We start from the raw sequence: 15934 nt of genomic DNA on the forward strand, positions 1-15934 counted from the left end.
CACTTCTTCGAAATGGCACAAAAGCAGTAATACACGACCTCTTGCATTGTAGAGCCTAGAAAGTTCTAAGAGTCAAGTGATTTGCTGCTAGTATAAAATGGATATAGGTAGGAATTTCCTCTCTGTCATTTTGGTTTTCTTTTTATCTCCCCCTTTCTTTTTGCTACTCCCCTGTGAAAGACTGCTTGATAAGTCTTACCTCATAACATAGCCTCAAGTCATTTGGCTCACTGCTATTGCTTTCTTCACATTTCTTAGTTACACAGCCCATTATGGTTCTGTGCTTTGAAGAGGAGGGTCATGAAGCACAAAATGAAAACAGATTGCCGCATAGTTAATCCTGGATGGGAAGGGAGAAAGGGATGTGAATATTTTTTTTTATCTCCCACACTGATGGGTCTCCTGAGCCTTTGCCCTGGAAAGCAGCCTAGGGTTTGGGTTCCTTGCAGGGCATCTGAGTAGAATAGGGCTTCTGCAGAACTCACAGGCTTACCCAACACCTTGGATGGTCTTATAGTCTCCAGACCCAACCAGTGTTAGGATACAAATCATATGCCCTATAGATCTAAAAGACAGATAAGATAGTTTACATTTCCAACCAGCATCGTTTTTCCATAGCTGATAAAATTCTTTGAGCCAATCTTCATGATTCTGACAGACCAGTTAGAAGATCATTGTTTTGTACTATCTTTAGAGAGCTGCTGAGCTTCCCACAAAACTATAGAAACAACGTTTTCTACACAGTCATATAGTTGAACATCAATGCATAAACAGTATTTAAAGAATGATGACTTATGGAATAAAATTCATGTTAGATTGTTATATTTCAAGGAAGAGATATGTGTAATAATTTATCAGACCCCATGCTTTAAAATATCCACATATTTTCTGTAATGACTTTTAGCTTTGACAGTCACAGAAATCATTCATTTTGTCTTTTTTTTTTTTTTTTTTTTTGTCTTTTTGTTGTTGTTGTTGTTGTTGTTGTTGTTGTTGTTGCTATTTCTTGGGCTGCTCCCGCGGCATATGGAGGTTCCCAGGCTAGGGGTGCAATCGGAGCTGTAGCCACCGGCCTATGCCAGAGCCACAGCAACGCGGGATCCGAGCTGCGTCTGCAACCTACACCACAGCTCACGGCAACGCCGGATCGTTAACCCACTGAGCAAGGGCAGGGATCGAGCCCGCAACCTCATGGTTCCTAGTTGGATTCGTTAACCACTGCGCCACGACGGGAACTCCCATTTTATGTCTTAAGCATGATTTTTTTGTTCATAGAGACTTTATTGAAAGCTCATTTTTAAATTGAGCAGATAGTGATTTATATAGATGTTTTATATACTTCAGCAATCCCATGAGCCAACTCCCCTTGTATTTTAAGTTCCCACAACTTAGCCATCATTCCATAATGTGAGTTGTCCATGTTTCCAAAAATCGAATCAAATGCTATTAGTGTAACTTCCAGAGTTTGTCATACTGTAGTAACAACAGTATAAAGTTGTAAAGAAGTTATTGAGGTAGAACTTATTTTTTGGGAATCTGTGTAATTTCTTTGTTTTAGTTTTGTCTTTTCTCATGATCTAAATCTTCTTTGAAACTTAATTGGTATGAGCTCTTAGGTTATGTCGTATTAGTGAAAGCCTCATTTGCTAATGTATCTTTAGTGTTTTTGTTCTTCCAAAAGATTATATATATTATATATGTATATAAGATTATGTATGTGTGTATATTTATGTGTGTGTGTGTATATGCTCACATATATATGTGTATGTTCCAAAAAGATTATAGCAGTATATTACTTTTAATTTTCTAAAATCTCTAGAATGTTATATTGTGTGCTGAAGATTCTGATTTTTATCACCTTTTCCATTAGAGTTTCGAAAGAGTTGCCTTATTTAATTCTTGTCAGTTTAAATTATGTTTACATACTTTTTTATACCTTTATCCATGAAGCTAGAAATTACAGACCTGTTTTTCTTACCTCTGAAAAGTGTGGTGATTTGACTCTAGGAAGCAAAATTATTAGCAGATCTTTTGAAGAGAAATGGAGAAAAATGATGGTCTTTGGGGGGTGGGGGGATGTGCCTGGGCTGTGGGATGGAAATCCTGTGAAATCAGATTGTTATGATCATTATACAACTACAGATGTGATAAATTCATTTGAGTAATAAAAAAAAATGGAAAAAGAAAATTTGGTCTTTAAAAAAAAATGGGCATGGACCCTGAGGGCACTTCCCCGAGAACTCTCTAAATCTGTTTTCACAGCGATGGCATTATTTTTATCATCATGGGATGAAACTTCGTATTCCCATCTTCCTGAGACTCCGTTACCCATGTGATGTCCAGGTTTCAGCTTGGTAACCCAGCTTTCATAATCTGACATCAGCCAATGTTTACACTTGGTTTTTTATTTCCTTATATATATTTTGTCCACATTAGTTTTTGCTAGTTGGAATTACGCGTGGTTGACTGTAGGAATAAGCACATTGGTTGTCGTTAAGGAAATCAACTTTTAGGACTTTTTATCCTGAAGGAATGGATTAATACCAAGTCAGGAATCCATTGTTATCAAATTGATGAAGTAGTAGAGATTATGTCTTTGTGGATGACTCTGGAAGAACAATTATTTCAACAGAGGGAAGGCTGGGGCCTTTTACCTTGTTTAGATCTATGTTCTATGGTTGAGCTTTCTGGCCTTCCAGAAAGCTGGTAACTCTAGTTGCCCTGAGGGGAAACTCTCTCTCTCTCTTTGAGGAGGAATCATACTGTCCAGTCAGGTTAGAGGCTGTGTTTCATAGCTTCAGCAAATCTCCATATGCCTGTTATGTCACCTTGCCCTTCCAGCAGCTTGGGAAGCTGTAGCACCAGAGAACCCAGCCCTGCTTCCCTCCAGCAGTAAGGGAGGCCTGGCCTTCCTGGGGCTGACACTGGAGATGCCGAGCCACCTTTTCCTTCCCAGGGAGGACTGTTGCCTGCCTCTTTCTCTGCCTCCTCCAAGACCTTGCTCCACCTCTCTTTATACCCAGTAAGAGAGCCATGGGCTCTATAGAGAATAATGATCTCCAAAATGAACAAGGTAGCACAAAAAATGCAAGAGACATGAATGGCAAGATGAGGAAATGGTAAGGGAGCACTCAGCTGGCTTGATGTCTCCTGATAGGAGGATGCTTCATAATCTGCTGAGATAACGTGCAGGTGAGAGAGCTATATTCCACTGTTTGTGAAGTTTGATGTCTCTTTGAGAAGATGAGGCAAGTGCCAGGAAAGCATGAAAGAGCTAATTTTTATTTGTTTATTTATTGATTATCTTCAGAAAAGCGAAAAAAAGGTACATTTCTCAGGTTATAGCTGTCATCAGTTGAGGGTCGTACAAGCCAAAAGTTGTGCTTGGGACTTTGCGTACATGATCTCATTGACTCCTCATTGACTCTGTAAAGTAACACTGTCACAACCATGGGCTGCTAAGGAAACCGAAACTTGGGAATGTGAAGTGACTTGTCCAAGATTTCATAGCAAGTAAGTGGTGGAACAGTATACAAACCCAAGATTGACCTTAAAATCACATCATTACTGTGGGCTGCTATGCTTGACAGCCCTCCCAGGCAGGAGTCTAGAACATTTGTGAGCACTTTAGGATGGAGACCTGAATCATTACATCAGCCTAGATTACTGGAAACAGATCATATCACAATAATTCAATTTCCTTTTTTAGCAGTGTTGCTAAACCCGTAAATCAGAGAAAGTGCTAAGTTTGCATGTCGTGTTTTGTGATTTGAGGACCTGATTTGACAAGGCCTTTGGTGATATCCTTGTAGACCATATGTAGTATGACCTAGCCGATGGTTCTGTTCTGAACAGTTATACACCTTGGGCTTGTACCAGTCAGGGTTTTTTGGAGGAAAGAAACTATTCTGGGCATTTTAAGCATAGAAAGAGTGAATCAAAGATGTGGATATTAACATAATCCATGAAAAATTTAGAGGAGAGAGTTGTGTAGGGAGGTCTCCAGAAATGATTGCCACAACACCACAGAAGTGACTCTTATCTTATGGAACTACTCCTGCTGTTGCTGCTATTACTGGTGCTGCTGGTGCTGCTACTACTACTGCTACAGTTACCACTACTGCTGCTGCTGCTACTATTACTATTACTACTGCTGCTGTTGCTGCTTCTGCTCCTTCTCCTCTTCCTCCTCCTCCTACTGTTACTGCTGTTACTATTACTCCTACTGCTATTATCAGGAAGGTAGTAAAGGAACTATACTACTGAGTTCAGTAATACAATGGAAATCAATCCCTGTTGCTATTCAGAGGTTAGAAAGCTACCACTGCAATGCAGCCACTTTTTAGCACCTGTGAGTGACTGGATGCTGCAGTGCTCCTGAAAAAAATCCCATGTCTCCATAGCTGTGCTGCCAGGATGAAATAACCGAGGTAGGTGGCTCCAGGTCTCCACCTCATTTCCTACCCTCCCAGTGGAGAGGAGAAAGTACACTCATCTAGCACTCTAGTGTGCAGAGTGTTAATGGGAAATGCAGTGTTTAGCTTTCTAGCCTGTACAGTAGGAAGGCCCACCAGAGGCAATGGCAGTGGTTGCTAAATTTTGTTAACTATGGTGTTACTAATACATTGCTCTTGTTGTGTGTTGTAGAGCCTAAGCCTCTTCCCTAGCTAGCTCAACATTTTTTACAGAAATTTGGATGAAGCTATGGAGTGAAAGTCCGTTAGAACTGCAAATGGCATGAAGAGGGGAAAAAAAAAGTTTCACCTGAGTCAGAATCAGGGTTTTAAAAGAACTCCCCAGGCTAGAGCAATAGGCTTGATTTACAGGATAAACCTGCTCTTGGGTCCACATAACTAACCTCACAAGTGTACACCGTAGCAGTATCCCCTTAGACATGCTGGTTCTGCACACCAGAGCGGAGCCCAGGCATCACTGTTTATAAATACATTAAAATATCACACCAATAAAAACTCTATAAGTACTTCTGAGGTGAAGCTGGGACTGATAACCACTTTTTGGAACAAGGAAATAAGTGGTTTCACTATTCTCAGTGCCTAGAACTCACCTGTTGTGTTTGGGAAGGACAGAGACACAGGAGAGCACATTCAGCAGATGGGGAGCCAGATGGTGAAGCAGATGGAGAACACGTTATGTTAAGAGTGGGTAAAGGGGAGTTTCCGTCCTGGCCCAGCGGAAATGAATCCGACTAGGAACCATGAGGATGCGATCCCTGGCCTTGCTCAGTGGTTTGAGGATCCGGCGTTGCCGTGAGCTGTGGTATAGGTCGCAGATGCAGCTCCGATCCCATGTTGCTGTGGCTGTGGTGTAGGCTGGCAGCTACAGCTCTGATTTGACCCCTAGCCTGGGAACTTCCATATGCTGTAAGTGTGGCGCAAAAAAAAATAAGGGGGGGAGGGTAGAGGAATAACCCATATCTACATGTTTTGATTTTACTTTTCATAACTGTTTGTCACTTATTAAATATTAGGTTAAGTAATTTTAATTGAATGTGTATTTTGTAGATTTCTTCTTTGTATATGCCTATTATACATGGTGTTTTTAAAATATATACAGTTTATTTTTTCCTTTTGGACAGCACATGTGTGCAGTTTCACTTAATTAGTAAGAGAAAGCAAATTAGTTTCTGCTTTAGGTTTTTAGAATTTACCCTAGAAATAGATGCTAGATTGATTTAGAAATCTTCTAGAAGAAAGCTCAAGAAAGGAAGACTGACCATTAGGTATTCCCACTCTAGTTCATCTTATGCTCCTGGACATAGTTGTAAGTATGAGACCACTTGCTCCAAGCAATAACTTCTGCATCCATTCTTTGCTTAGTCACATCTTCTCTCCCAGCTTTGGTTCAGATCCTTTCTTTCCTTTATCCTCCCAAAATCTGGTTAAGAAAAGTATCCAGTATGCAGCTGTAAAAATGCTTAAATGATGTTTTATGTTCTTGGAATGTTTACATTTTTTTTTCGAAAGCTACAGAGCTTTGAGCCAAAAGAGTAAATAACTAAGAGCAGAATTTCAGATGCCAAGAAACAGTTAAGCAGGTTAGGAAGTGGGATCACTTTCCCACTTCTCCAGAGATCTTACAATCCTTTCACGTAAAATTGTTATATGCCTCTTTACCTGGTAAGATTAGTTTTGCCAACAACATAGCAAAAAGGTCACAACAGTAAATACAGCTCCCACTTGCAGCTGGATGCAAGGACCCAAGATATTCCTGGGCAGTTAGAAACCCTTCGTTTTCCTCCTCAGAGGTACTATGTGTCCAGCTATGGTGTGGCTGCAATGGTTTGGAGTTACCTGTGGGTACTGAATATGGTCTGTTCTGTGTGCCTTTGTTCTGTGGAATGTTTAACAGCTCTAGCCTGTTAGTGTTGGTATTTTTGTCATAGGATATCTCTTTTTATCAGCACAGAGCACAGACCAGCATGTAAATATTAGTCTTCCTTGTGCAAATGAAAATCAGTCTTTCTTATAAAGGCCTCTGAAGAAAGGGCTTCCATAGACACACAGTGGCTATTGTAGTGCTCATTACTCGCACAAATCATTCCTTTTAACTAAAATCCTTGGTCTTCAATTTGTCTGTTTCCTTTTATTCTGCCCTCCTTGGAGATGGAAAACAGCTGGTCACTATTTTCTGTGCAAGAACCCTTTCATATGTACTTGGGTACTTATTACATTGTATCCTCAGACTTTTGCTGGCTGAACAATTTCACTCCCTTTAACCTTTGTGCAGGTATTATTTTAGAAGCTTTTAATCTTTTTTTATGAATAGCCTCTGGATCTTCTCCCTGTTCTGTATCCTCCTTTGTTTCAAAGTACAGTCTGATGAAGTTTAGAAAAAGCTGAGGTCAGTAGCTTCCATATTAACATCCTGGTTTTTATATGTGTTCACTGTACTCCTGGCAACAAACTAAAGGACAGATTTCTAAGATCATTAATCAGGTGGAACACCCACATCTTAAAATATTTTTAGAAGAACAAATTAGGTAATATTCATAAATCCTTTGATGTTGAAATATATTACGCTAATGATGTGATTAATTATTTAATTTCTGCCTTTGACTATCTTTGTCATAATTATGCTAAGAAATTAAAAATTAAACAAAATACATCATTAAAGTATTATAAAAACTCCTTTACGTATTTAGATTTTCATGATGTTTCACCTGTTGGAAAACATGTGCAAATTAGAAAAGTTAGTAAAAAGAAATGTGAATAGACTGGCGTATTTTCCAAAAGGAATGTTTGAAGGTAAGAAAAAACTCATGCACAGAAAAATTGAGTGATGATTATTTTGTTCTTTAGTACTTACGGGGTTTTAGTTCCACAGCAAGTAGTTGAAGGAATTGGGACCAAAATTAAGAAAGAAGGTAATTTTGAACATTAAATTTGTTATTAAAATTCAAAATGTCTTTATAAGCTAGAGTCAGTATTCACCTGCAACTGGAGAAATTGATGTCAATTTCATGTGATTATTTTCTGTGTGTTTTAAAAAAGGTATTTGCCATAGCAACCACAATCACATATGACAGTGGTTACTATCTTGAGATTTCCTGCTTCCCTCTCCTGTTGAAGCACCTACTATTTCTTTTTTAAAAATAAAGTCAGAAACATCATCGTCTTTGTTCTTTCTGTGAACATGCATCTCTCAACTGTACACCGTAGGCATGTGTTTCCTATTGTGTCGTTGAACATTACTGACCAGTTACAGCTAACTGCTCCTTCTCATTAACTTTTAACCAAACCTAAGCTATTTTCCTCCTCAGAAATTTTTTAAAATTGTTTTTAAAATTTTCTTTGTATATAAAAAAGATATACTCTAAATGTTAATAGTAAGTTTTAAATCAAACATTAGAAAATATTTAGAAGTATAAGTGCATACATTTGAATAAAAAATTGTGTATAAGCATATCTTGGTTAATAATATCCTGTTATAGGAGTTCCCATCGTGGTGCAGTGGTTAACGAATCTGACTAGGAACCATGAGGTTGCAGGTTCGATCCCTGGCCTTGCTCAGTGGGTTAGGGATCTGGTGTTGCCGTGAGCTGTGGTGTAGGTTGCAGATGCAGCTTAGATCCTGCATTGCTGTGGCTCTGGCGTAGGCCGGCGGCTACAGCTCCGATTCGACCCCTAACCTGGGAACCTCCATATGCTGCAGGAGCAGCCCTAGAGATGGCAAAAAGACAATAATAATAATAATAATGATATCCGGTTATGTAGTCATCCAAACAGAAAAATCTAATGAAATAGACTACCTTCTTTTATTTCAGTTGATTTTTAAACTTTTGGTAACTATCTGTGAGAGTATTTATTCCTAATATAGAGATGAGTGTGGAACCCAACAAGCATTTTTACCATAGGTTTTAAGAGTAGTCTGCAAAAAACCCTTAAAACTCTCTGAAATGTAGTGGTAATTAAACCACTATGTAATGGTGGATTTCAGATTTCAAATTGGAGTGTTCTGTAGTGCAATTGAAAGTTGCTCCTCCTATCTCTTCCTACATCCTCCACTTGGGAATAGAAATGTAGTAGTTGGAGACTGAATTTGGTTGTAGGTACCAGATTAAAAACCAAATACCAGTGGTTTAAATAGAATGGGATTTTTTTTTTTCTCATTTAATGAGAAATCCAGAAGCAGAGTGATTTGATGATGTCATCAGAGATCCTTTCTGTGACACCATCTTTAGGGTAGTACTCTTGTTCTCCTGCTTGCAGGATAACTGCTGGATCTTGAGCCGTCATGTCTGCATTTCAAGCAGGAGAATAGGAAGAAACAGAGGAGTGATGCCGGTATCAAGAAAACAGCTTTCCTAGGAACCTCCTTATACGTCATTGGCCAAAATTGTGTTACAGGGCTACTCCTCCCCACAAGAGAGACCCCCTTGTCATCTCAAGGAAGGAAAGGCCTCTAGATATTAGGTTACAATTTTTTTCACCTTGAAACAGGGCATTAGCGGTTTCTCCTATAACTTGGGATCCTAGCTTCTGATTAGAATAGGGTTACAAGTAGGCACAGGACTGTTGCAAATGGAAGAGAAGATTTCTGTCAGCGATTTCCTTTTTTTCTTTAGTCAGCCCCAAGAATTAGTCTGCCTCTTTCTTTTCTGTTGTCACTTTTCATTTCTTTTTCTAATGATTTTTATTTTTTCCATTGTTGATTTACAATGTTCTATTTCTACTGTACAGCAAAGTGACCCAGTCATATATATATATATTCTTTTTCTCACTTTATCCTCCATCATGTTCCATCACAAGTGGCTGGATAGAGTTCCCTGTGCTATACAGCAGGATCTCATTGCTTATCCGCTCCAAATGCAATAGTTTGCATCTATTAACCCAATGTTCCCAATATGCATTTCTTTTTTTTTTTTTTTTTTTTTTTTTTGTCTTTTTGCTATTTCTTTGGGCCGCTCCTGCGGCATATGGAAGTTCCCAGGCTAGGGGTCGAATCGGAGCTGTAGCCACTGGCCTATGCCAGAGCCACAGCAACGCAGGATCCGAGCCACGTCTGCAACCTACACCACAGCTCACGGCAATGCCGGATCATTAACCCACTGAGCAAGGGCAGGGACCGAACCCGCAACCTCATGGTTCCTAGTCGGATTCGTTAACCACTGCACCACGACGGGAACTCCCCACTATGCATTTCTGATGGGACTTTTACTTCTCTAACTGATTGCAGAAAAAAAAAAAAAAATACCATCTTTGTTTTAGCCTTTTCCTTAATCTCTCTGTCCCTGAAGGAAGTACCTCCCCAACCTGACTTTTTCCTGTGAAGGTTTTTTATAAAAGATTAAAGTTTCCCCCACTTTATTCTCTGTAGTAGAAAGCTAACTTGAGATTTTCTTTTTTTCCTTTTCATTTCCTATGCATGTTGTTGGATTTTAAAATGTAGGCCATCTTAGAGTAATTGCTCTACAAATGTTAGTCTCTAGTAGGAAAAGATTAGTCTGCCATTTGCTCAGATACAGAGGTCTGAATTAGGAGTCATTGGTATATGAAAAGACCCCTGGCTATGTTATTACAGTTACAGGGTATCGGTAAAGATTCTAGGATGAAGAATTCCATACCTCCTAGTTGAGAAAACAAGACTGTAACTAGCTTGTCTGCCCTGCAGGCAGTGCTGAATGGAGAAAAAGTAACATGAGAGGAGTGGGACTGGCCTGCTAGGGGAGTGGAAGGGGATTTGGGTTGGGGCAGTGGGCAAGGGATGCTATGTTCTTCAATAGATTAGTAGTGCCATAATGTATTATTTTTTTGTAACCAAAGCACCTACATATAGTGAATTTGCTTTTAAAGAATATTATCTGGAAATTAGCTTCAGTGAAACATTTTCTATGTTTGTCAAATGCAGTTGAGAATGGTGATCTCTCTTTCCCATGAGTTAGTTTCCAGTGAAACCATTTTTATTCTCCTCTCTGATTCTGATTTTATCACATAAACATTGATAATCTTTGTTATAACATTCAGATATCTTTGTATGGATGACCCATCCTAAGATTAGCTGATTAAAATGAGAACTTAGAACACAAATAAATATGTAATTCTATTACAAAATTACTCTTTAAAAAAAAAAGGAAAAAATAATTACTGAGCAAAGAGTTCCTTTAAGGGATTGTCCTCCCCCTACCTTATGATTTTTTTTTTGTCTTTTTTTTAGATATTTCTTGGGCCGCTCCCTCGGCATATGGAGGTTCCCAGGCTAGGGGTGCAATCGGAGCTGTAGCCACTGGCCTACACCAGAGCCACAGCAACGCGGGATCCGAGCCACGTCTGCAACCTACACCACAGCTCACGGCAATGCCGGATCGTTAACCCACTGAGCAAGGGCAGGGACCGAACCCGCAACCTCATGGTTCCTAGTTGGATTCGTTAACCACTGCGCCACGACGGGAACTCCTGATTTGATTTACTGAGTGATTTCATCGAAAATGTGTTGAGCTACACTTGTAATATTACTTATGCTCATAAAAAGGGCTGACATGGAGAATAATTTAAGTTAAATTCTTGGACTCTATTTTGCAATGGAAATGTTGCCATAGGAACCAAATTTCAATTCTGAAGCTAGAGAAAGATGTCTTGTAACGATGAGGCCTGGAGTCAAATCAACAGGTTCTTAAAACCTGTTGAAAATGTAAATGGAATGGCAGTAATGTAACCTTGTTAATTTAGCCAGTTTCTCTTTTTAAAAATAAGAGATTTTAGGGAAGAAAGTTGCAGGTAAAATACCATAAACTCAAAATCTGTATATCGTATTTATTGATCATTAAAATATTTTACCTCTCTCATATATTTTGTTCATTTCCAACATACCAGTAAAGTTTGTTCTGATGGGAAAGCTAAAGGCAGCTTTGGCTGTTATCATAATAAACTCTCCCTAAGGAGTGACTTCTTCATGGGTTTAGTGTGTAGGATATGAGAGTGTTCTAAGTTCTGAAGGTTTATTAGGAATATTGGTCTTTTATACTATTTTAATTTTGATGGAATGTCTCAGTATCCTTTCAGTGAGTACCGTCTGGGTCCCAGATATCTTTGTCACACTTTTTTTCAAGTCTTCTAAAAGCTGAGCAACTTTATTAGAAAATGAGTCTTTAGATAAACAACTATGTTGATAATCTTTTTACTATTTTTCCATTAATCCATGCATATTCTAAATATCAGGGTTTTTTTTCCCCTACAAGGGACAGATCATTGCAAAAATTATAGTCGTCGCAGTGATTTCTCAAATTTATTATTATCAATACACAGTTAGTTGCTGTAATGAAATACTAGTCGCTACTAATTCAAAAGTGTGATGTTGCAAAACCACATACCATCTCATTAACTCATCCTCATGGACATAACTCATCCTCATGGCCACAAATATTGAACATCTGTGTGGGCAGTCAAAAAACACTTATTGATGATCAGAGTTATCTTACATATGAAAATATTTGCGTAAAGGATTTGGGTTCCTGCATTAGGGAACTTAAAGCTTAATGAAAAAGTAAAGACAGAAACACATTTAAAAGATAAATTTCATAGTGTGAAAAATAAAAAATAAAGCACTTTTGGTAATAATTTTATTACTGACATTTCCTTATATTGTAATGATTCACTTGATCTGTGATTAGGCTCAACCATCAAAACATCCATAAGAAAATGAAAAAGGCCTCTGTGTAGGTGTTTAAAAATAGCATGACTTGCAAATAAGGAGCTATATAGAGAAAAACTTGATTAACTAAAAAGAATAGTTAACTTTAAAAACATAACATCAGCAGCGATCCATGTTCATAGCATCATTATTCACAATAGCCAAAAGATGGAGGGAACCTGGGGTCCATTGACAGATGAATGGGTAAAGAAAATAGAGTATATACATACAATAAGAAAATAGAGTATATATCTACAATAAATATTATCTAGTCTTGCAAAAGAAGGAAATTCTGACATATGCTACAACAGGGATGAGCTTGTCCTGAAGATGTGAAACAAACCAGTCACCAGAGGGCAAATACTATATGATTCCACTTACATGGAATATCTAAAATAGATTCATAGAGACAGAAAGTGGAATGGTGGTTTCTGGGGCTGGTAGGGAGGGGAAAACACAGAGTAGTTGTTTAAAAGATATAGAGTTTCAGTTTTGCATGTTGAAAAGAGTTCTGGAACTAGAACAAATAATTTTAAAATTTATTTGGAAACACAAAAGACAGTCTTTTGAATAAGTGGTGCTGGGAAAACTGGACAGCTACATTTAAAATAATGAACATAGAACACTCTCTAACACTATATACAAAAATAAACTTAAAATGGATTAACAACCTAAATGTAAGAGCAGATACTATAAAACTCCTAGTGGAAAATATGGGCAGTACACTCTTTGACATAAATAAATTATAGAAATACTTTTTTTGGATCCATCTCCTAAAGCAAAGGAAATAAAAGCAAAAATAAACAGGACTTAATAAGCTTAAAAGTTTTTGCACAGCAAAAGAAACCATTGACAAAATGAAAAGACACCCTAATGAATGGGAGAGGATATTTATTTTGCAAGTGATATGACTAATAAGGGATAATATCAAACATATAAACAGCTCATACAACTCAATGTCAAAAAAAAATGAAAAAAAATGGACAGAAGAACTGAATAGACATTTTCCAAAAAGGAAATGCAGATGGCCAACAGGCACATGAAAGAATGTTCAATATTGCTAATCATCAGGGAAATGCAATTCAAAGCTACAAGGAGATACCACCTCACACTTGTCAGAATGGCTATCATCAAAAAGAACACAAATAGGAAGTTCCCATTGTGGCTCAGTGGTAACGAACCCAACTAGGATCCATGAGATCACAGGTTCAATCCCTGGCCTTGCTCAGTGAGTTAAGGATTGGGCGTTGCCATGAGCTGTGGTGTAGGTCACAGACCTGGCTCAGATCCCACATTGATGTGGCTGTGGCACAGGCTGGCAGCTGTAGCTTGGATTCAACCCCTAGTGTGGGAACTTACATATGCCACAAGTGCAGCCCTAAAAAGCAAAGGGAACACAAATAACAGATGTTGGTGAGGGTGTGAAGAAAAGGGAACCCTTCCACAGTTCCTCCATACTGGGAAACAGTATGACAGTATCTCAAAAAAGTACAAACAGGAGTTCCCATCGTGGCACAGTGGTTAACGAATCCGACTAGGAACCATGAGGTTGCGGGTTCAGTCCCTGCCCTTGCTCAGTGGGTTAACGATCCAGCATTGCCGTGAGCTGTGGTGTAGGTTGCAGACGTGGCTCGGATCCCGCGTTGCTGTGGCTCTGACGTAGGCCAGTGACTACAGCTCCGATTCGACCCCTAGCCTGGGAACCTCAATATGCCACAGGAGCAGCCCAAGAAATAGCTGAAAAAAAAAAAAAAAAGTACAAACAGAACTACCATATGACCCAGCAGTTCCATTGCATAAAAAAACCCTCTAACTCAAAAAGATACATGCACCCCAATGTTCATAGCAGCTTTATTTACATTTACCAAGATACAGAAGCAAACTAAATGTCCATCACTAGATAGGTGGATAAAGAAGATGTGGCACACACACACACACACACACACACACTCACTCAATGGAATATTACTTAGCCATAAAAAAAGAAAAATTCCATCATTTGTAGTAACATGGATGAACTTGGGCATTATGCTAAATGAAATGAGTGAGGCAGAGAAAGACGTATGATATCGCTTATGTGTGGAATTTTAAAAATACAACAAACTAGTGACTATAACAAAAAGGAAGCAGACTCATAGAGAACAAACTAGTGGTTACCAGTGGGGAGAGGCAAAATAGGAGTAGGGGATTAAGAGTGCAAACTATTAGGTATAAAATAAGTTACGAAGATACATTGTACAACACAGAGTATATGGTCAATATTTTACAGTAACTATAGAGTATAACCTTTAAAAATAGTGTATCACTATATTGTACACCTGTAACATATTGTACATCACCTATACTTCCATTAAAAATAAATATAAATTTAAAAAAAAGAAGAGTTCTGGAGATTGGTTACACAACAGGGTAAATATACTTAACACTACCAAATTGAGTACAGCATTTTTAAATGGTTAATATGGTAAACTTTATGTGTATTTTACCATAATTTTTTTAAAACACATAATGTGATGTCTATAAAAACTTTGTTTCGATAGGGAAAATTATGTGACTTTAAGTCCCATGAAATGAAATGTTTTTAAATGAATAAGTAATGCCGTTACAATCATCCCAGATAGGATGTTTACCTGACAGCTCCATCTCCTTCATCCCATCCTTTCAATCTAAAGAATTCCAGAAGTTCCTGTCGTGGCTCAGTAGAAACGAATCTGACTAGCATCCATGAAGACACAGTTTCGATCCCCGGCGTTGCTCGGTGCGTTAAGGGGGATTCAGTGTTGCCATGAGCTGTGGTGTAGGTTGCAGACACAGCTCGGATCCCGCATTGCTGTGGCTATGGTGTAGGCCGGCAGCTATAGCTCGGATTCAACCCCTAGCCGTGGAACCTCCATACTCTGCAGGTGCAGCCCTAAAAAGACAACAACAAAAAAAAGAAGAAGAAAAGAAAGAAAAAAAGAATTCTATCACTCTGACGCATCACTTTCAGTGGGCATTAATTCAGTTTCATCCTATATTCCTAAAGAGTAAAACAAGGGGTTTTAGCATTGTATTCATTTGACCAAAATTAGCTTATAGCTCATCCCCAGCTGACAGTGTTACTTAGTTGTCATAATACTAACTATAGTTTAAGCTACTTAGTACTATTACAAATGCATTCTGAATTAGCCAAGTCACTATTAGCAATATTATATCTAATTTAGAGGATCATGGAGAGATTGGAATGTCTCCACAGGCAAGTAAAGTAGGTGATAATGAGTCTGAAAAACATGTCAGGTGAAAGGAACTGAGGTGAGGCTGTTTCACCTGAAAAAGATAACTGAAACAGGAGCCATTATCTGTCTTCAGATATTTGAAGAACTAGTATATGAAAGAGGAATTAATTTGAACATGAGTGTAAATTACAAAGGGACAGACTTCAGGTTCACATTAGAAACACTTTTTGTAGTTTAGAGTTGCCCAGCAGGCTTTCTTGTGGGGAAGTATACCTCCTATCACAGGACCTTTTTAAAAAAGAAGGTAGCTAACTTATTGTCTGGAGAACTGTATGGAGAAATACCTTTGTGGTGGTCTCTTAGGACTTTTTTGGGGGAGGGAGAACTGTAGGGCTTTGAAGAATCCAGTTTGAAAATCACTGAAAGAGTTCCCATTGTGGCGCAATGGAAATGAATCTGACTAGTATCCATGAGGTCACAGGTTCGATACCTGACCTTGGTCAATGGGTTAAGACTCTGGCATTGTCATGAGCTGTGGTATAGCTCGACGACGACACAGCTAGGATCTTGTG

The 15934-nt window shown here is 38.5% G+C and overlaps 1 protein-coding gene across 5 annotated transcripts in view; it reads left to right on the top strand.

The window, feature by feature from the left end:
* The window catches only part of STK3 (serine/threonine kinase 3), a 295227-nt gene that overhangs the window by 213827 nt on the left and 65466 nt on the right, over positions 1 to 15934 (top strand). The window lies entirely within an intron of this gene.

The sequence above is a fragment of the Sus scrofa genome, chromosome 4, assembly GCF_054392235.1.
Source record: "Sus scrofa isolate SSC_HxYL_T2T_F1_AM1 chromosome 4, Sscrofa_HxYL_maternal_Yorkshire_Landrace_v2.0, whole genome shotgun sequence".
In the NCBI taxonomy this organism is placed as follows: domain Eukaryota; kingdom Metazoa; phylum Chordata; class Mammalia; order Artiodactyla; family Suidae; genus Sus; species Sus scrofa.